The sequence below is a fragment of the Gadus chalcogrammus genome, unplaced genomic scaffold, assembly GCF_026213295.1.
Source record: "Gadus chalcogrammus isolate NIFS_2021 unplaced genomic scaffold, NIFS_Gcha_1.0 GACHA066, whole genome shotgun sequence".
NCBI lineage: Eukaryota > Metazoa > Chordata > Actinopteri > Gadiformes > Gadidae > Gadus > Gadus chalcogrammus.
In genome coordinates this window covers 13,775-36,828 of record NW_026613501.1, presented here as the reverse complement: position 1 = coordinate 36,828, position 23,054 = coordinate 13,775, and the positions used below count along the sequence as shown (strand labels likewise).

Sequence of the window (23,054 nt, the reverse complement as noted above, 5' to 3'; positions counted from 1 at the left end):
AGAATCGTATGTACTTTTTAGAAAGGCCATCTCCTTACTACCACCTCTCAACCCATGTTCTGCTGATGATCTTGTAGAAAACTTTAATTTGAAAATTTTGAAAATCATGGATGTCATTGCACCTTATAAGGTTAAAACGATTTCTGGAAAGCAAAAGGCACCCTGGAGAAAAGCTGCTTCTGTAACAGCACAGAAAAAAGAATGCAGGAAGTTTGAACGCATCTGGCGTAAAACAAAACTTCAAATTCACCATGATATCTACAAAGAGAGCCTCCGTGCCTACAATTCAGACTTAAAAAGTGCTAGAGAAACATTTTTCTCCAATATCATTAAATCCAATAATAACAATGCAAAAACCCTATTTGCAACTGTTGACAGACTGACCAACCCCCCAACACAAATTCCACCTGATCTCCATTCCACGCAGAAATGCAATGAGTTTGCAGCTTTTTATACTGATAAAATTGAAGGCATCAGACGCGCCATCAATATCTCCACTTCAAACAAAAATGTTGGACTACCACCCTGTTCAGGCAAAAGTAACGTGGCAGGGATGGCATGCTTTAATGTTATTGACTCTAAAACTCTTGTGGAAACTGTTACACAACTAAAGCCATCCACCTGTTGCCTTGATTCTTTACCTACCAACCTCTTTAAGAATGTTTTTGACTGCCTAGCAATAGACATATTGCAGATAGTTAACAACTCTCTCCAGTCAGGCAACTTCCCAAAAGCCCTGAAAACTGCAGTTATTAAACCCCTTTTAAAAAAGCGGAGCCTAGATACCTCTATTATTAACAACTACAGACCAATATCAAATCTGCCCTTCATAAGTAAAATCATTGAGAAAGTTGTCCTCCAGCAACTTAATCACTTCCTGGCATCAACTGGTTGTTATGACACCTTCCAATCAGGATTTCGACCCCTGCACAGCACTGAGACCGCCCTCATTAAAGTTGTAAACGACATCCGTCTTAACACAGACTCTGGCAAAACCTCAATACTAATGCTACTAGACCTCAGTGCTGCATTCGACACTGTAGACCATACAATACTTTTGGACAGGTTAGAAAACTGGGTGGGGCTTTCAGGCACAGTCTTAAATTGGTTCAGATCCTACCTACAAAATAGGAACTACTTTGTTTCCATCGGCGACTTTGTATCAGAATCAACCAACGTGATGTGTGGAGTCCCACAAGGTTCGATCTTAGGACCCTCTTTATTCAACATCTACATGCTCCCACTAGGGCAAATCATGCATAATAACAATATTGACCATCATTGCTATGCTGATGACACGCAAATCTATGTATCGCTATCACCAAATGACTATCGGCCCATAGATCTGCTGTGCCAGTGCATTGAGCAAGTGAAAGACTGGATGTGCCGAAATTTCCTTCAGCTAAATGAGGATAAAACAGAGATAATTGTATTTGGTGCTAAAACGGAAAGGCTTAAAGTAACCCAACACCTTCACTCTCTGTCCCTGAAAACCTCAATCAAAGCCAGAAACCTAGGGGTTATCATGGATTCTGATTTACATTTCGAAAGTCATATCAAATCAGTTACAAAATCTGCATATTATCACCTTAAAAATGTAGCAAGACTTAGAGGGCTCATGTCCACAGATGACTTACAAAAACTTGTACATGCCTTTATCACTAGTAAGCTTGATTACTGCAATGGTCTCCTTACAGGTCTCCCAAAACAAACTCTAAGGAAGCTTCAGCTTGTTCAGAATGCTAGTATTAACAAAGACCAAAAAATTTGAACATATTACACCAATTCTTAAATCGTTACATTGGCTTCCTGTAGGTCAGAGAATTGATTTTAAAATCATGTTGCTAACCTATAAATCCCTACATGGTTTAGGCCCAAAATATTTAACTGATATGCTTCCACTACATAAGCCTTCTAGAACACTAAGATCTTCTGAGACCAATCTGTTAATTATCCCCCGAGTAAACACGAAACATGGGAAAGCAGGATTTAGTTACTATGCAACAAATAGCTGGAATAAACTCCCTGAGGATTTAAGACTTGCCCCAACTCTGACCACCTTCAAAACAAGATTGAAGACTTTTATGTTTGCTTTAGCTTTCTGCTAAATCTTAAATACTTTAGCTTTATTTTACTAAAATGCCTTTTTAACTTTCCCTTTATTTCCTCACTTTACTTACTAAAAAGCCTTTTTAACTTTCTATTTTACTCATTTCTTTGCATATGTTTTCTTTTACTTATCTATTATTTTATTTTAATGTATAACAATGTTTATATGTGAAGCACTTTGAGTCTGCCTTGTGTATGAAAAGTGCTATATAAATAAAGTTGCCTTGCCTTGCCTTGCCTTGCCTTTCATTTGTGAATAAAAATTATAATGTAACTCCTGCTTTGTCTACATCAGAGTTCAACATTATAAACTAAGAAGGAGGTAACTGATATGCAGCTAACTTATAGTGCAATTTATACTTATGATACATAATTAAATTGATGTATGACCGTTATTCGTTTTCATCTAAGGCAACAGTAGCTTAGTAGCTCCACTCGTGAAATGTTGGTCGTCCAATAATATTATTTCTCGAATATACACTTGGAGCAACACTACTACTAGAACAGCGTGAATTCGAAACATTTATTTCAAGAAATATAAACAAAAATATATGTAAACAATGAAACAATAGTTATGTTATTATAACTCTAGTTCTATGATTGTAGGCGTAGCCCTCTAGGCTTCGCCTTATGGGCTTGTCCCGTGCGCGCGCTGGCGCGCGCTGAAAATTCCAACTATGCACCTATCAGCGTGGGCACCGCCCACATTTCCCACGGTATCGTGTATATAGCACGGTGCATACCGTCGCTCATCCTCCACGCTTTTCTTTCAGCATTTGGAGGGTACAGCAGGTGGGAAACTAGACGGCTACGCCTACAATCATAGAACTAGAGTTATAATAACATAACTATCGTTCTATTTCATGTAGGCTACGCCGTCTAGGCTTCGCCTTATGGGCTAAGGTGAAGCTGCGAGCGGAGCCCGATCAATGTACTCCTGCTGGACCCCAGTCAAAACGACCTAAGTCACCAGAACACATTAAGACTCAAAAAGCCAAGGAAGTGTAAAACACAACAGCTTTATAAAGAACTAATTCCTCCTAGATCAAGCAAGGCAATGATCAAGGGAGAAAAAAGTGAGTCTGTAAAGACTCCGGCTCTATTCCGTGCTTCATGGAACCCATGAAAAGGAAAAGAAAACCAGCGCAACACGGTTTCCATTAGGTCCGCTACCACCGGGGGCGGAGCTACGGAATCCGGCTCTCCAATAATGGGACTCTCTCGGCCGTTTCTTATTTGAAGAAAACGGCGGAAGTGCCACACTGGTAAACAAAACCACCAGACAATTGGCGAGCCAATAGAAAACCCCCTAGCCTGTTTTTCATTTGAAAAAAGGTGGGAGAGTAAGACTGGTAATCAAGTCCAACTCGCCAGCCGGCGAGAGGAAATCCAACCACGCCGCTTTAAAGAACATGTCTATATTCTTAAGCCGTAAAAGGGGTCCCGGACTCTAGCACAGAGTTGCCGAGTGAGCCCCTGGACATGTCTAACATGTAAAAACGGACAAAGGGGCCGGGGGAAGACCATGACGCAGCCGCGCAGATGTCTTCCACCGAAACGCCCTTGAGTAGAGCCGTTGAAGCGGCCACGCTCCGTGTGGAGTGAGCTTTAACGCCCAACGGTGGCGCCAAGCCCTGCCGAGAGTAGGCTAAGCAAACACCCTCACATACCCAGCGAGAAAACCGCTGCTTAGAGAGAGCGCGGCCCCTGCTAGCGTCGCTATAACACACAAACAACTGTTGTGTGGAGCGGAACGCGGCCGAGCGATTCACGTACATAGCCAACGCCCGAACCGGGCACAGGAGATGCAACTCCGCCTCCGCCTCACTAGAATGAGGCGGGGGGTGAAAAGCCTTAAGCACAATATCCCTCGACCGAAAATAACTATTAATGTTCTTCGGGAGGAACGCAGGATTAGGTCTGAGCAACGCGAAGGAGCTGTCCTCGTTTAGCAACAAGCAACTCGGGCTGACAGACAGAGCGGTTAGCTCACCGGCCCGCTTGGCAGAAACCAAGGCCAACAAGAGCGCCGTCTTAAATGACAGGGCATCCAAAGGGGCCTGAGAAAGAGGCTCGAAAGGATCCCTGGACAATCCGCGCAACACGGTGGGGAGATCCCAGCGTGGTGTAAGCACGCGTGAAACAGGCCTAACCCGTCTAGCCCCACGCAAGAATCTCTTGACCAGTGGATGGCTGAAGATCGGTCCACCATCACAGCCTGCATGGCCGGCCGAAACGGCTGCCGCATAGACCTTGATAGTGGAGAAGGCCAAACCTTTTTCCAATACGTTTTGCAGAAACGAAAGCACGCTTCCCACCTCGCATTGAGAAGGGACAGCGTGGTTCTTCTCACACCAATTAGAGAAGGCGCACCACTTCGCCGCATAGAGGGAAGAAGTAGAAGGCGCGCGAGCGCTCTGAATAGTGTTGATAACCGTCTCAGGCAAACCTTTGCCCTGCAGGATCAACCTCTCAGGAGCCAAACCAACAGCCGTCCCGAGACATCGGGCGGGTGGTGCACCGTCCCGTGGGCCTGTGAAAGCGCATCCGGCCTGAACGGTACTGGCCACGGCGCTGACCGTGAGAGCGCCGCCAGCTCTGGAAACCACAGAGCTGAACGGTTCTCCGGGGCCACTAATATCAGGGACAGACCCTCCTGTCTGACCCGTTCCAGAAGAGGAAGGATCAGCTGGAGCGGGGGAAACGCATACAAGAGAGCCCGCGGCCAAGGTGTGTGTGCCAACGCATCTACCCCCAACGGGGGAAGATCCCGAGGGCTGAGGGAGAACCACCACCTGCAGTGCGTGTTCTCCCTGGACGCGAAGAGGTCCACCTGCGCTGTCCCGAACCTCTGCCAGATCAGTCTGACAATGTCGGGATGTAACCGCCACTCGTCTCGGCGGGGACCGCCTCGAGACATGAGGTCCAAAGTTCTGGGCGCCCGCGATATGCAGGGCTCTCAGACTGAGGAGATACTGATGAGCCCATAGCCAGAGCTCGACCGCCTTTCGGTGGAGAGCAGGGGAGCGGACTCCCCCCTGTCTGTTGATGTACGCCGCCGCCGACACGCTGTCTGTCCTGATCAGAACGTGGCGGCCGCGCACCAGGTGAAAGAAATGCAACAGCACTTTCCTCACAGCGTCGAGCTCCAACACATTTATGTGTGCTGTAGGGGGCGTGCGCCACTCGTCTCCGACCGAGTGAGAGAGGCACGTTCCTCCCCAACCCGTCAACGAGGCGTCCGTGAAGACCACTACGTAGGACGCCACCCTGCCCAGGGGAACACCCTTGAGAAGGGCGGAGGGTCCTTTCCAATATTCCAGGTCTGGCGACACCGAACGGGGGACGAGGAGCACCCTGAGCTTGTGTCGCCTGGGGTCCAACCGTTGGCGAGCAAACCACCGCTGGAGTCTGCGCATAAAAAGCAGACCCAGGGGGACCACGGGGTGGGCAGCTGCCATCAGCCCCAACAGGCGCATGGTGGACAGTGCGTTCACGTTTCTGCGAACGTGAAAACGGGAGAGTGCCGACAGGATGGCGTCTCGCCGAGGAGGCGAAAGCATCGCAGTCATGGTGGGTTAGGGTTGGTGGGTTAGAGTCTAGGCAAAGCCCCAAGTAGACTGTCTGCCGGCTGGGGAGCGGGGAGCTTTTCTCCCAGTTGATGGCAAAACCCAGGAAGGAGAGATGGTTTATCACCAGCATGGTGTCCCTTCTCGCGGTCTCTTCTGAGTTGCTCAGAATAAGCAGATCGTCTAGGTAGAAGAGAATCCTCTTTCCCTGACGCCTGAGCGGTTCCAACGCCGTCTCCACACACTTCGAGAAGGTGCGCGGAGCCAGGGAATAGCCGAACGGCAGACACTGGTACTCGTACGCCATCCCCATAAAGGCAAAGCGGAGAAACTTCCTGTGCGCCTGCCGAACAGGGACGTGGAAGTAAGCATCCTTGAGATCCAGGGATGTGAACCAATCGCCCTCTCTCACACACCGGAACAATGCTCCGACCGTGAGCATTCTGAACTTCCTCGTGGCAACGAATCTGTTGAACACGCGAAGATCCAGAATAGGTCTCATTTCCCCTGACTTCTTGGAAACCAGGAAGTAGCGGGAATAAAAACCTAGGTGAGACTCGTGGGGGGGAACGACAGTGATGGCTCCCTTCACCAAGAGACGTGCCACCTCTGCTGCCAGAGCCGTGCTCGCAGCCGGGTCCCGTAGCGTGGTCTCCACCAACCCCATAAAGGGTGGGGGACGACGCTTGAACTGTATGGGATGGCCCCATCTCAACGTGGTGTCCAACCACGATGGCAGAACGCACCGCTCTTGCCAACACGCATAGCGGTTGGAGAGAGGGCGAGCCGACAGCTGAGGAAGACCGTCCAGGAATAACCCGTATTCCTCTGCCCCTACCGCCTCCACACTGCGTGTGAACCAAGGGGGGCTTCCCACGAAAGGGAGGAGGCTCAGCGAGCGTAGGAGACGTACCAGAACCAGCCGCTGTAAAAACAACGAGCTGTCTAGACGTTGCACTCGTGACCGCTGAACAGGGAGCGAGCCGTCCGGCCGCCGCACCTATGCGCATGCGCTGTCCGCAGGCTGTAGCCACAGCGTGCGGACCTGTCTCCTCACCTTTAATGTGGGGAACCAGGGGATCGGTACAAGCGGCCGCATCCACGGGCTCGTGCAACGAGTCTCTGATCCGTCCACGAGGCTCCAAGGATCGCCGCTTCTTAGAAGCAGGTGAACCAGAGGCCATGTGAACACGCCGTCCGACCGCCACCCTACAGCCACCGGGCTGAGGGGGGGAAAGAGGCAACATGGAGGGACGCGCCACAAGCGTAGGACGCAGGTGGCCTAAGGAATATCGCTCTTTGGGTACCATGTACTGCCGTTCAGTCGAACGGTCTTTATTTTTTTCTTTATTGGGGAAGGAAAAAGTCGGAGCCAGCTTCCGGAACTTCCCGGTCCGTGGCGCTGCTCCACCCGTCCGCGGTTGCGGTGGCCGCGGCTGCTGCTGCTGCTGCTGCTGCTGCGGCACCGGGGCTGGAGTCGGAGGCGGTCCCCTGGAACGCTGGGCCCGGCCTGGACCCCGCTTCCTCCCGGAGGAAGCGCCCGTGAGAATCGCCCCGAACCGGGAACGATTCTCACGGACAGACTGCTGGTGCGCCAGAACCTCTGAAAACCGGGGACCAAATAGGCCATCCGGCGCTAGTGGACCCTGGACCAGGCTGGTCCGCTCCCGTTCCGGCACCGCGGTGTGGGAGAGCCATATGATTCGCTGAATCATAGTTGCCCATGCCATATGCCGGCCGGCCGAAACGGCTATCGGCTGGCATAGCTGGAGGATGGCGCTGGAGAAGCGGGAAACCGCCAGCCATCTTGCGGCTTCCTCCGGGCCGTAGGCCTCCCGGTCAGCCGACAAGGAGACCATGGCGGAGGAGAGCATGGCGATGTTATTGACCGCCGCCGCAGATTGAGAGGCACAAACGAACACCCTGTCCGTTAGGCCGACAATCTGCTTTTGGAGGCGGTCGGGGGGCAGCGGCTTTTCGTTAGGGCGCCATCCGGCGCCCGGACAGAGAAGCGCTGCCAGGGGAGGCTCCAGGCGAGGGATCCCCCTCGTCTGAGTGTCGGCCCACCCTTCCACGTTGGTGAAGTCCGTGTAGGACTTCACCGGGGCCTTCAGGGTAGAAGGGTCCCCACCGGCAGCACTAAAAAAGTGCTGCACAGGCGGGAACAAAGGGCACTGGGTAACCCTTCGGGAAGACGATGGGGTGCGAAAGCACTCGCCCTGCATATCATCCGATATGGGGGCGAGAGGCGGGGCCGGCATAGGAATCCCTTTGATGGCCGCCGCCTCAGCCATGATCTCCCCAAAGAGATCGGCCATCCGGCGCGGTCTCTCTCGTTCCACGGCGGTGACGGTTGAAACCCGGGAGTGGGAAACTCCGGACGCCGAGTCGTCGAAGACGTCGTCCATCGAGACAGCGTCGTCGCCGGTGTTGGTGACGCCATCGTGGTAGTCCGGGCTGGCCCTGAACAGGTCAATGGCGTCAGCCAGGTCCACCGCCGGGGAGAAGTAGAGGTGCCTGGAGAGGATACCTTCTTCAGGCAGCTCCCGGCATGAGACACATGTGACGGAGGGCGCCATAGCAGCCGCGAGGAGTCCTGCGAAGGACTTAGCCCCAAGAGCGCTCATGGGTGGCCCTGAAAAGGGCCGTTTGTCCGGGGCCTCTCCCGGGCCGCTGCCACCGGCTTGGGAGATCCGTTGTTCCGTTGAAGACATCTTAGGTTGTTCTCTAATCCGCTGACAAGCACAAGTGCTGAAAGAAAAGGGAGGATGAGCGACGGTATGCACCGTGCTATATACACGATACCGTGGGAAATGTGGGCGGTGCCCACGCTGATAGGTGCATAGTTTGAATTCGCCTTATGGGACAAGCCCATAAGGCGAAGCCTAGACGGCGTAGCCTACATGAAATAGAACTTATAGTTCCTCCTGAGGGTTGTCAGCTTCTTGGTGCCCGCACTACTGGCCGTCTGGAGCTGGATATTTTAGTAGGATGGTCTGCACGACGCAAGTAAGTAAAACGACACGACAGCCTCGGCCCAATCTCTCGCCTTGCAGAACCCATTCCAGAAAGTCTCGATAGGCTGTTAGGCGATATTGTCTAGACAAAACATTGAGCACACAGATAGCGAAATATGTTCTTTACCATTAAAAAATATGACTTGGTTTCTAACGATACAAAGATTAATGAAAATGGGTGAAATGTACATTTAAACATGTTCAATAAAAGGATAATAGAACGGGGAAAGGTTACCTCCCCTTTCTCTGCTTTGCCCGCCCACAATTTGTCCCGACCGCCCATGAGAAAAGGAGCTACGACCGCGTGGGCTCAGCACACACACAGTTCTTTCCTGGAGAGACATCATATATTGCAAGCATGGCAGTTGCTCAATGTTGGGATGTACAAATTATCACAAAACTCTATGTTTAGTTCCTCCATCCGAGACTATTTTCTCTGGAAACGCGCCAAACATTTCGCCGACTTCCTCAACTTGGTCCAATACAAAGCTGGACTTGCTGGACGTCTGGAAATGGAGTCCGGGTAAGTACCAACACTCCTCGGCTCAGCTACAAACCTCGAACAAGTAAGTCAACTACCGCTATAACATTGTGTTGCTTTACTGTATATGGTTACCTTGTTACCCTAGCATTAGCTATACAGCTGCCAGCCCAGTTACTGTATCTAATGTAAAGGTAGATGGCATCAGGTATGTGTGTGAATACACACTGTAATGCGAGTGTTGTACACTTCTTTGTTATTTGGATAACCGTTCTGACTGAGCGTGCACCTCTGCAAACCAGGGGGATCACACATGAATGGGCAAAGTTCAGCAAAGGGGGTACAGACACTGCAGTGTCTGTACCCCCTTTTCTGAACTTTGCAGTAGAGATCATGATCTCTACTGCTTGGATACCAATGCAATGTCCCGAATCTTTAACAATTTCTGCTCACCATACTACAAACGAATACAACTGTCTTTTTCCAGCTTCGTGACCGCAGTAGTTCTAGCGTTGTCACAAGTTCCCTCTACCATAACCTTACTTTCACTTTGAGCACTCCCCCTCAAAGAGCTTCTAGCTCTTTTCAGGCTGCACTTGAAAATAAGAATTTTGTTTTTAATTTGTTCTCATGGGTAAATAAAGGTTAATAATGAACTCCGTTACAGCTCGTAAATTACGGTCTACAATGTGTCCCCGGAACGCAGCATAATGTTATACATCGATCTGGTCTGAGTTCACAGGTAGTGAGTTGCGGGTTTGACTGCCATTCCAGGGCCCACTCATATTTTCCCCATCACACCTGATTCAAATCAATGGGTTATTAGCAGATTTCTGCACAGCTTGATGTAATTCTATTGAGATGATGAGATGAACTTTTCAGATAAACGAAATATGCAAACAAATAAATTATATAAATTCATTTTATCATTTCATAGATCCAATTTTAAGTATTACGCTAATATAATTCACTAAACATGCTTAACTTATGTCTTCTTACAACTTGCACCTGGAATACATACAAAGTAATACATTGAGTACTAATTTGACCTTGTTGTCTCTTCACAGGCCAGCACATCAAGTGTTTACATTCAGCTGCTTCTCTCAATGGATGTTGCCTGCCATACAGACTACCTGGAAACACACACTGTAGCCACACGGCTATCCTTAAAGACTTTGCTGCCCCATTTTACAAGTGAAGGTATGTACTTTCCACTTTGAGTACATTTACTTGATGTAGTAGATTCTGCATAGATTCTAGGCTGTTGCAAGACACTAACTGCGCTAACAAGCTCTTTGGAAAAGCATCATGACCTGACCAGCGCCCTGCTAAACTTGAGTCAAACTTGGGAGTTGTATTTCAAAGATGGAATCAGTCAAGAGCCCAGAAGGTTTTCAGGACAGATGCCACATGAGCTGTTTATTATTCTCAAACATCAATGAATTCAAAATGTATAAATGTTAGCTGATCAGTTTACCGTTGTCGCTTGTTATTGTCAAAATAGAATAATTGCGCTTGTCTCGCATGTCGTGTTGTGCTGCTCAGATCATTTTGCGCTGGTGTTCGTTCAGTGTCCACCAACTGGCCCCCGCTTGAGCTTTGAGTCTAGGGGGGAGGGTGCTGGAGGAGACATCCCTCTCCAAAACTCTGAATCTTTGTCTGCAGTACACATTTTAAACCCTCTGTGTCTGCAAAGAATTTAGAGACCGTAGCCCGCAGCGCGGCGGCACCTCAGAGAGTCTGCGTGTGGACGCCCCTGGCTCCTCCCACATGTCCAGTCACAGCGGGGAGCTGCGGATCCTGAGCGTCTACGGAAAAGGGGAGGGCCCACTGGCTGTGGACGGCCATGACACCCTCTTCACCGCGTCCGAAGTGGAGGCCCTGAACTCGCTGTCTGCGGACCACAGCGTGGCCAAGAGCCTGGAGCGCGGCGAGCGGCTGGTCTGCCACGAGGAGCTGATGTGTGCAGGTTGGAAATCATCTTCTCATTCACCATCCAAAAGAGAGGCTTCCTCTGTTACAACTCCAGCACACACCCTTATAAAGCACAATCCTTTATGATTTAATGAGTCGTAAGTGGGGATTAAAAACTATTCTGTGCAAATGAAAGAATGTCTTTTGTGTGTGTTTCCTTCTTTATGTGGAAAGCAGCAGACCCCAGACACCATTTCAATCAAGGTTGAAGAGGATATTGGTGGAGGCTTGCCCGCCGTAGGTTAGTAATACACATTGCATCCATGGAAGCAAACGACCTGGATCAACTGAGAATGTACTCGATTCTAACTGCGCTGAAAAGCCTGGTCCTCTTTGGAAAAGCATCATGACCAGCGCCCTGCTAAAACACGAGTCATACTTGGGAGGTTGTATTTCAAAGATGGAATCAGTCAAGAGCCCAGAATGGTTTCAAGACCGATGTCACATGAGCTGGTTTATTATTCGCAAAGATCAATGAATTCACAATTTCTGAATGTTAAAGGGATACTTCACCCATTTAGAACCGGCGTTCTATCTTTATAAAATCGCTATTGTAATATAAATAAATATCAGTCTAAACCAGTCTCCCCTTGGCCCATTTTTTCTCATCTAATTTTCTCCCGAAATGACGTCAAATGACGCGTTTGACGTCATTTCGGGAGAAACCTCTTGTCCCGGTAGAAGGGCCGAGGACTACAACCCACTTTTGGTGGCAAATTTTTCCACCAATAAGGAATGATGAGGGGGCGGGAGCTCGCGTACTGAGGGCGAATGAGGGGGACGGGAGACCGACAGGTGGGCGGGGCAGCGAGCGCAATGCACTGTGGTAGTTGGAGGTTTTCTTACTTTGAGCCAGAGAGACCATGAAAACATTCTTTCTGCCTTTTTTCAGGCTAGGATGAACAGATTTCAATTTTTTTTTTCACATTCATAATACATTGAATTATTTAATTCATAAAACCTTCATATTCCCACGGTGAAGTATCTCTTTAACTGATCAGCTTACAGGGGAGGACACGTTGTCACTTGTGCTGTGTTCCAATAACCATACTTCCATGAGTACCCTTAAACGTAGTACACTTTCCTCACTCACTAAGTGCTTATTTTTCAGATGTCAGTGTTGTTCCAAATCGAATGCTCCGTGGTGCCTAACTCGAATTTACGATCACGACTTCGGCCGCGGCTCCTCCCTCGCCAATAAACATCCCGCTTTGAACGGTGAACTCTTTACGCCTAGCAGCTATGAAATCTATAAAAACTACAAAATGACTCATTATGCAGGCTATGTGGAAAATGCGCAGACTTTGGCTTAGTCTGGTTGCGCCCTCTTCCGCTACGTAGCTAAGGAGTGCTGCCGTTGTTGAGTACGGAAATCTAACTGTGTAATCGATCCACCACTTCGCTATTTGACCGTTTTGAGTTACACCATCCGGGTCCTTTCAGTACACTTATTTTCGCCTCGATCTGAATTGGAACGCCCCTACGTATCATTACTAAGGCTAGTAAGTACGGATAGTATGGATATTGGAACACAGCATTGTTATCGTCAAAATAGAATAAGTGCGCTTGTCTCGCCTGTTGTTGTGCTCAGATCATTTTGCGCTGGTGTTCGTTCCGTGTCCTCCACACATAGCCCCTTGCTTGTGTTTGAGTCTAGGGGGGGAGGGTTGTGCTGGAGGAAGACATCCCTCTCCAAAACTCTGAATCTTTGTCCTATGTACAGTACACATTTAAACCCTCTGTCTCAATGGTACATTATAACATAGTGCTGTAACAATTAAAAACTCCCATTCGGTTTGTATCAAGATTTTTGGCCACGGTCGATAAATCCCACAATTTTTTTTACTCTAAAAGCATTTTATTTAAACAACACCTTGATAACAAAAAACTTAATGTTACATTTAATAAAAAAATGTTTGATATGATCAGATTTGAAACGAAAGAATTTTTTACTCATAATGTACGCTAAATAATATAACCAAAGATTGCAGTTGGAGGATGCTTGCAGGCGTAGGCAAAAAACCACTCGCCTAGTTTTATGGTTTGTCAAAAGATCCTATCATGGATCTTATTAGGCTATGTGTAGCTTCAACTAAATTACATATCAGGCCTAATAGAATGCAACATTTAATAGCCTCACTTTCAAATAGATGGGAAAAACATGAAGATGATTCGCACAATAACGAGGATGTGTGGTGTGTGTGTGTGTGTGTGGTGTGTGTCTGCCGTGAATGGCAGTCTGCGTATGTGTGTGTGAGTGACGTGCGGGCTACTTCTAGCCTTTTAAGTTGTTTAAAATAACGATTTCGTTTTTTTACCATGACAAGATGCCCTCATGGTTCCCAGTTTTATAGCGTTTTGGTAGAATCGGACTAAAACCAGCCTATTTAAGAATGCGTTTACATGCGCTTTTGTGCTCCCAAACGAACATCCCATCTCGTTATCATCTTAAACATATCCAGATCATTTTAACCGGAGTTCTCCTTTAAATGGTTCCACGACACACTCTTTAGATAAATTAGTTCCAAACAGGTTTTTCCGCTTTAGGTTCAATGCGCGTTCACATAAAAGGTGTGTTTATCACGTCAATTGACCTCCCCCCTTATTGCAAAGTGAATCGAGCGTGCGTGGTTGTATCATTATGAATTCCTACACGGAATTCAAAGTCCAAATCACAGTCACGGGGAACACGGTTGCCCATAATATGGCTAGGGTAGAGGGCTGGCAAAAAATAGCCGTCCGTGTTAATTCGGAAGTGAAAAGATTCTGCATATTGTCTAAAAAATATCATGCATCATCATGCCTTTTACTCCCATAGATGTGGTGCCAGCACGCTCCTACGAACATGGGGCCAAGTCAAAAATAAATATTAAAATAATATTCAACGTGGTAAGTTGTAAGCATCCATTTGAATAATTTCAGGTGAATCTAGCCTATGATTTGCATTGGCCTAGGCTCCAACCTTTAGTCACATGTTGATTACCTGCAGCAAATAAAAAAAAAAGTTAATACGACTGGGAGGAGGACCGCTCCCCCGCCCTTCACCACTTCGGAGGAGCTGGCTCTCGCCAATAACGAAGGTCGGCCGATGATGGTAGGAGTGGAAGAGGGGGTGTCCTCTGACCCCACTGCCGTGACTTCCAAGGCGTTTGTAATGAGTATGTATTCATTTATTGGCAATGGACATCAATAATGGTCTTGCTAATCAAATGTGAAATGATTAAGTGTAAATTAATTGTTATTTTTAGTTAAAGGTACAGACATTAGTTTGGAGGGGCCGCCGACAATCAATCTCCAATCCGAGGTATGTAACTATCAAAGCAAAGTGTCACGTATTCTTCTAAATGTTTAATTTCTGGACAGAATGTCCTTTGATAGGTTTCCCTGATTCTTGCAGGAGACTGTCGGCCTGTGACTCCAGGGCGACTATGGAGGGGATTTTTCTGAACAATTCTCACAGCTATAATATGAATTTGTAGAATAAAAAATGCCTATGCCTAATTGTGTCACTGACATAGCGGTTATGTGTGTGTGGCTGATGGTGGCTGCTGCTGAAGGTGGATGCTGATGGTGGCTGCTGCTGAAGGTGGCTGCTGATGGTGGATGCTGCTGAAGGTGGATGCTGATGGTGGCTGCTGCTGATGGTGGATGCTGCTGAAGGTGGATGCTGATGGTGGATGCTGCTGAAGGTGAATGCTGCTGATGGTGGCTGCTGCTGAAGGTGGATGCTGAAGGTGGATGCTGCTGAAGGTGGATGCTGCTGCTGCTGGTGGCTTGAGCTGGCTGGTGCCGGGTAACACTGCTGCTGCAGGTCGCTGCTGCTTGAGGCGATGGCTGCTTGAGCTGGCTGGTGGTGGCGATGATGGTGGTGTCGCCTTCTGCTGCTAGTGGTGGCGGCTTGTGCTGGCGACGGCTGTTGGTGGTGGTGGCGGCGGCGACTGCTGCGATTGTTGTCCTTCCTTTCGACCTGATGCACTTTACTATCCTTAACCTCAGCCTGATGTTTGTGGAGTATTTTCTTTGTTTATTAATAACTTATAATGTTCCTCCCTGTTCCTTCACTTTGTTCTTGTTTTACAAGTTAGACATACACGCACACCTGTTTACACATTTGTTGTTCTTGTTGCACACATGACTAACATTGTTTTATTCATTGATACCCCCTGGCTCTACTTTGCTGTTCTTGTTCACTTACTGTATGTTTGCTTTGCTGTGCTTAGTCCTTGTTCCCACTTGTTTTTGGTTCCACAAACCTCAGCCTGATATATCTGGCATCTCAAACACTGGTTCCAGCTTTACCTGGCGCCTACTCCTTTGCAGCGTGCAGATGTTAGGCAGTGGAATCTGCATTTGCTGCAGGGTTTTATAACCAGTGGTCCATTTTTACTTGTATTGCTTTTTTAATTGTCTCCTTTCCTCACCGTATTCTCTTGTCAACACTTATATATACAATATTCATCCCTGTTCCTTCACTTTGTTGTTTTTCAAGTTGGACACACACATATTCTTGTTGTCTGACCCAATGTTTAATAAAAAAATACTTTCATTTGTTCTTTAATATATGATACTTTGTGTTCTGCTTAGTCTTAAAGTAGCATGGTTGTGTGGTCAGCTCCTGACTCATCAGAATAAGTTGCCTGGAAACTAAATGCTAAATGGACTGTTGCTACTCTGCTTTCTCAATCGCTCTCTGACCACGGGTACGTGAATCGGAATTACAAGCAAAATCAAGAACATTTAATAATAATACATTTAATTAAGGGGCGCATTTTCAAGACACCCAAGGTCACCTTACAGAGCATATAGTCATCATAAATCGTTTAAAAAACAAGACATTGTGGGAAAAAATAAATAAAAATAAACATAAATAAATATTTAAAAATATTTATATTTAATAGTCCAGTTGCGCTAAAATGAACATCTTGAATCGACTTTGATTTCAGAACAGATGTAGTAAGGTTATGCCACTAAAGTCAGTAGCCTAGTGCTACCCATGCTTACACGAACGTGAAGCTTTACCTCAAACTTAAAAACGTATCTAAGTAGCTTGCAGTTGTCACCCTACCACTCCAAATGTAAAACTGACGTTTACAAATATGCAACAATGGTCAGATAAGTACTTGCGTTTTTAATTTATATTTACCATTCAATATTGCAATCGCTGCTGGCAGTCCCATTGAAGAACACGGCAGCGCGGCCTGTTTTTGAACTATACAGGCTTACATGAACCACGTGACCACCCTGCCGGCGAGATCAGAGAGTGTCGCAACCCAGGAACACTGCATACTTCCGCAATCCACCAGTGCTCAGCGGCCAAGCCTGGTATTGCAGCTGTTTAAGCTGGCTGTGGAGGGGTCCCTCAAATCATGAGACCCAGAAGTAGATATCTCCGTTCACTCCAACTTGGGAACAGGAATGTGTCTCCGCAAAAAATGTCTGGATATCAATCAAAGGCTCATAATTACCTTCATGCCATGTCCTAAAAAAAATTAAGTTTTTTCTTTTCAAAACGCCACCTCAAGCGTTTTATTAGCCGTTATCTCGCTGGGGAAGAGGGGTGTGCAGCTGAAAGGAGTCGTAGTGAAACAAATGGCATCCGAGAGGGCCTAGTTCAGTGCTCCGTTAACGTGTCCGATTTTTGGACTGGTTCATCTGCTGCTCAATAACTCTCACGGTCCTCTGCTTGCGATCATTGTGATTCATCATGTATTGATCCATTTATTCAAAAGATCCAAAGACAAAGAACAGGTGCATTACGGTATCATTTTATATTGTTGTTGGACCGGAGTGGGGGAGTGGGCACGCATGCGTTCTATATTTCTGCATCCGGTACGTCACGGACTAGGCCACGTGTCTTGGCCCCATAACGCGGAAGCAAATCGCTCCTGTATGCTACCCTGCGCCACTGAGCAGTTTGTTTAGGAATGAATGGGCGGCCAGTCCGTGGTCCATCCTTTATTATGTCCATGCTCTGGCAGCATCTTTAGACGGATGAGGAAGCCGGAACCATTACTTCATAGGCCACGCCCACTGGATACAAACCCAGCGCGGGAGTCAGATGAGGTCAGGAACATATGGCCGTCCCGTTGCTAGAACACGGCAGCGCCAAACATTTCACTGACGACTGCTTCCTCAACTTGGGCCAATACAGAGCTGGACTTGCTCAACGTCTGAAAATCAAGTCTGGATCAGTACCAACTCTCCTCGGCTCAGCTACAAACCTCGAAAAAGTAAGTTAACTAACGCCATATCATTGTGTTGCTTTACTGTATATGGTTACCTTGTTAGCATTATAATGTTGCTTTAGCATTAGCGCTACAGCTAACAGCCAAGTTATTGTCGCTAATGTTAAGGTAGATAGCATCAGTTATGTGTGTAAATACCATGGACCTATTAAAGAAAGCACTGTGGACTAACATGGCCCATTCATTCCTATTAATACACGCACTGTAAGTCGAGTGTGCATCTCAGCAAGCAAGGGGTATCACACGAGAATGGGCACCATTCAACAAAGGGGCTACAGGCAATGATCTCTACTGCTTGGATACCAAGGGAATGCAATGTCTGCTCACCATACAACAAACGAATACAACTGTATTTTACCGGCCACTGGACCGCAGTAGTTCTAGCGTTTTACTGATGAGGAGATTGACCTGTTAAACTCATCCTAAATACATATGGTGCGTTCGGGGCAACCCTTGTTTTCGCCCCCTTCTACCCTCTTGTACTCCCAGTTATAACTGGTTGTTTACGGGCTAAAAGTGTACCTGAAACGCACTATTATAGGCATGGTTTCCCCTTCTTAACACCGGATTCAAATCAAAGGGTTATTAGCAGATTTCTGAAGAGCTTGAGGTCATGGTATTGAGTTGATGAGATGAACTATAAAATATGTAAACAAATCAAGGATGTAATATCATTTCATAGAACTAATTTTAAGTATTAGGCTAATGTAATTCACTAAACATGTTTATCTTATATCTTTTTGCAACTTGCACATGGACTATATACAATGTTACAAATTGAGTACCTATTTTACTTTGTTGTCTCTACGCAGCCCAGCTCATCAAGTGCTTCCATTCAGCAGCTTCTCTCAAGGGATGTTGCCTGCCAGACAGAACACCTGGAAACGCATACTTGTAGGCACACATAAGAATATGTTGGCATTTTTGCACTTAAATAGTTAATCGCGTTTTAGCCTACATTCAGATGTGAACTCATTCTTGCATGCGAGGGTCTTGAATCCAAAAAAATAAATACGCAGGCAAGACATTGAAATTGTAGGGCGTGCCAAGCCGCGAACGAACCAGCTTGGCAGTGTAAAAACGCCTAATCTGTCAGTAGTGGGGATTGACAACTATTCTGTGAAAATGAAAGAATATGTCTTGTGTTTGTTTCCTTCTTTATGTGGAAAGCAGCAGACCCCCGACACCATTTCAATCAAGGTTGAAGAGGATATTGGTGGAGGCTTGCCCGCCGTAGGTTAGTAATACACATTGCATCTATGCAAGAAAACAACCTTGATCAACCGAGAATGTACTTGATTCTACCTGCGCTAAAAAGCCTGGTCCTCTTTGGAAAAGCATCATGACCAGCGCCCTGCTAAAACATGAGTCAAACTTGGGAGTTGCATTTCAAAGATGGAATCAGTCAAGAGCCCAGAAGGGTTTCAAGACAGATGCCATATGAGCTGGTTTACCATTCTCAAACATCACTGAATTCATAATGCATGAATGTCAGCTGATCAGCTTAGAGGGAAGGACACGTTGTTGCTTTTTAGTGTCCAAATATAATTATTGTGCTTGCCTCGCTTGTCATGTGGTGCTCAGATCACTTTGCGCTGGTGTTCGTTGAGTGTCCTTAACCTGGCCAACCACTTGAGCTTTGAGTCTAGGGAGGAGGGTGCTGGAGGTGACGGCCCTCTCCAAAACTGTGAATCTGTGTCTGCAGTACACATTTTAAACCCTCTGTGTCAATGTTGCATTCATTTAAAGAGTTTCTTTCACGTGTACAAATACACAATGCCTCCCTTTATGCAAATAATGTATCAAAACAATTGATTTTTCCTTTTTTTCTCCCTCTGCAGAAGACTGTGATGCCTTCAGAGACCGTAGCACTCAGCGCGGCGCCACCTCAGAGAGTCTGGGTGTGGTCGCCCCTGGCTCCTCCCACATGTCCAGCCACAGTGAGGAACTGAAGATTCTGAGCGTCTACGGAAAAGGGGAGGGCCCACTGGCAGAGGACGGCCATGACACCCTCTTCACCGCGTCAGAAGTGGAGGCCCTGAACTCGCTGTCTGCGGACCACAGCGCGGCCAAGAGCCTGGAGCGCGCCGAGCGGTTGGTCTGCCGTGAGGAGCTGAGTGTGCAGGTTGGAAATAATCTTCTCATTCACCCTCCAAAAGAGAGGCTTCCTTTGTTATAACTCTAAAACAAACCCATAGAAAGCACACACCTTCATGATTCAGTAGATGTTTTTACACTGCCAATTATGCCCGTCTTATTAATCTGTCGGTAGTGGGGATCGACATCTATTCTGTGAAAATGAAAGAATATGTCTTGTGTGTGTTTCCTTCTTTATGTGGAAAGCAGCAGACCCCAGACACCATTTCAATCAAGGTTGAAGAGGATATTGGTGGAGGCATGCCCGCCGTAGGTTAGTACACACATTGCATCTATGCAAGAAAACAACCTTGATCAACTGAGAATGTACTCAAATCTGCCTTCTCATTAGGAGCCTTTAACCCTTGACCATCCAAAGGGCGACATGGAAAATGCATAATCGACAAATAGAAGTTAGAAAGAATGTCCAAATATAATTCTTCCAATACACAAGTGTGTACAAAGTACATACTGTATACCTTTTGTGAAAATGATTAATTAAAAGCATCACTTTCTCTTTCTCTGTTTACCTCTCTGAAGAAGACAATGACATCAGAGACTGCAGCACGCAGCGCGGCGCCACCTCGGAGAGTCTGCGTGTGGACGCCCCTGGCTCCTCCCACATGTCGGGTCACAGCGGGGAGCTGCGCATCCTGAGCGTCTACGGACAAGGGGAGGGCCCTCTGGCGGTGGACGGCCATGACACCCTCTTTGCCGCATCAGAACTGGAGGCCTTGAGCTCGCTGTCTGCTGACCACAGCGTGGCCAAGAGCCTGAACTGCAGCGTACGGCTCGTCCGCCTTGAGGAGCTGACTGGGCATCAGGGCGGCCGCAAGGGCCGGCCCGGTGTCTTGTGTGGAAAGGTTGTTCCCAACAATGCCAATATGATTGTCCACATGAGGACTCACTCTGGGGAGAAGCCCTACAAGTGTGACCAATGCACGAAGCGGTTCAGTCTGAAAGGAACCCTGAATAGACACATGATGAATCACTCTGGAAAAATCACCAGGAAATCTGCAGCTGCACATAGACACTATCTACTCTGTCCAGTTTGTTTGAGGACCCAAGAGTCTCTATCCTGTCACCTGCGCAGAGTCTGCATGAAGGATAAGACACCACCACAGATCCTAGAGGTGGTTGAAAAGGCCAAGAAAGATGTGTGTGACCTCCTGAAGAATGGACGGGCTTTTAGTTATGCAGTCCTGAAGCAAATCGTCTCATCACCAAATCCACTCGAAGGATTGATTGAGGAGCTGAAATACCATCACTTGTTTGTGACAGGAGTCCCTCCTCCTCTGCCCATTGGTAATCCAAGGTTGGTCACCGAAACCCTTTCTGAATGCCCTGGGGAGGCACCCGGAGAAACAGAGCCATCTGATGTGGAATCTTGCGGCAGCAATGAGCTTTTTCAATGTAGACAAGAGAAAACGTATACCAAAGACAAAATGGTGAAAGCGAAGGATTTAGGCATTTTGAAAAAGCATTCAGCAGATCATCCATTGCTCAAGCGCTTTGCCGACTACCTAAAGAATGATTACGAAAATGCAAAGTACCAACAGGAGGTTGACACTGTTTCCCGGTACCTGTATTTTGCTGATCCTACGGAACCATCTTTGAAGTTTGTCAATGACAGAGAGAAGCTCAGAGACTTCCTGGGTCAACAGGCTAAGGCAGGGTATAAGGCACAAACATCAGGAAATTACATCAAGTGCTTGAAAAGGTTCTTGGAGTTCCACTTGACAAGGACCGCTTGAGACAGGATGACGGGGAGCTCTACAAGCAGTGCACATTATATTTGAGTTTTTTAACTTCTTCACAGAGTGTCCTCTCTAAGCAAGCGAGCAAAGAAATTGTGCAAAAGAGTCATGCCTTGTCGTTTGACAAAAGTCAACCCACACCTCGTGAATGCTTGGCTGTTCTTGATAAAGGTGAAGGTGACTTAGTGAAAATCATGAATCAACTTGATGACAGTTCTTCTTCCTCCCTGAGTAGGACTGAGTGCATATTTGTGCTATACTATCTTGAGGCAATTGTCATACTAAGACACTGCCAACAGCCATGTGTGGTGCAGAGCATGAAGGTGAGTGTTACTGCTCTATTGTGCTCTATTGATACATTTACCCTGACATTTTAGCCTTACATTTCCTAATCAATGGTATATCCTCTTTTTGTTACAGGTCAAGGAATGGCTTGAACGGAAACACGCAGATGATGATTCAATCGTTTTTGTAAAGGACCACAAGACGGCTGCACATTTTGTGGTCTCAATTGTCCTGTCCAAGAAGGAGGAGGCGTGGTTTGAGAAATATTACACCAAAGTGCGGCCACAGCTCCTTGCTGGCGAAAGGAAACGTAAGCGAGATGAGCAGGATGAAAGGATGGAGATGATTTTTTCTTTGTGTCCTCCCGCGGTAAGCCAATTAACAATGCAGCTGGTGATCTGATAAAGCTCCAGCAAAAGTGCAACGTCCCCCAGGTGAGCAGCCAGGTTGTACGGAGGGTATTTGAGACAGCAGCTAACCGCCTGGATGACCCTCAGAAGAAAGCAGTTTCTGACTACCTGGGCCATTCTGGCACAACAGCTGACAGACATTACAGGATGAAATCTCTTGAATCCATTGTGATAGCTGCTGGTCTGCTGAAGAAATTACAGAGGCAGAAGAAGTCAAGGTAAGCATTTCATATTTGTCAACATAATGCCAACATAGTCAAGCACACCACATTCTATATGTAGACACACACATGGTTTTCTTATAATCTCATTGTGTTTTATTTTATATAGTGCTGGGCCTTCCGGAGAAGGGACCCGTCAAGAGGCTCTTGGAGAAGGGACCAGCCCTCAGTCAGTGGAGTCTTCCAGCCATGGTGACCATTGTGCTCTCCCTCAGCCTTCTTGAGACAGCTAGTGATCGATTTAGAGAGGATTCCTGAGGGAAATGACAAAGTCAAATTCCACGAGGCATTCAAGTCCCTCTTGGAAAACCACCCTGTGACACTGAGTGGTCAAATCCCAAAAGTGAGAATCCGCAGGGACACCTCGGAGGCCAATCAGCGGAAGCTTTACACGCACTGGGCGCAAAAGCAATTAGAAATGCGTGTAAAACACACCCGTGGTAAGTATTTGACTTCACATATTTAACATTACTTTCAAGAAAAACTGATTGCATGAAATGACATTTTCAATTATTGTGTTCATAGCTAACAACACTTTTGTTACTTATTTTGACAGAACAATTCAATCGGAGGAGGCCAACGAAAGAGCGTGTCGACACATGGGTCAAAAAGCAGGGATGGAAGTGCAAGGCTGCCAACATCAGCACTGAGGTTGTGGAGAACTGGGCACCATCTGGATCTGAGGACCGCATCATGGACAACAAACGGATCCAGACATTGGTGAAAACACAAGACTGGAAAGGACTGCACATCACACAGTTTGAAGAGAAGGGCGATGGGATCATTACAACCCGCACTTTTAAGAAAGGCCAGGTTGTATGTGATTATCATGGGCCTGTTGTTAGTGGAA

General features: G+C 47.1%; 2 long non-coding RNA genes across 2 annotated transcripts; both read left to right on the top strand.

Moving 5' to 3' along the window:
* Positions 1-8,820: 8,820 nt before the first annotated feature.
* Positions 8,821-11,055, top strand: LOC130378122 (uncharacterized). The gene is made up of 3 exons (XR_008894513.1): positions 8,821-9,261; positions 10,244-10,376; positions 10,873-11,055. It is a non-coding gene; the product is annotated as an uncharacterized LOC130378122 (long non-coding RNA).
* A 10,226-nt stretch (positions 11,056-21,281) lies between these two features.
* LOC130378123 (uncharacterized) lies at positions 21,282-22,415 on the top strand. Its single transcript, XR_008894514.1, has 4 exons — positions 21,282-21,611; positions 21,709-21,883; positions 21,981-22,201; positions 22,314-22,415. It is a non-coding gene; the product is annotated as an uncharacterized LOC130378123 (long non-coding RNA).
* The last annotated feature ends 639 nt before the right edge of the window (positions 22,416-23,054 follow it).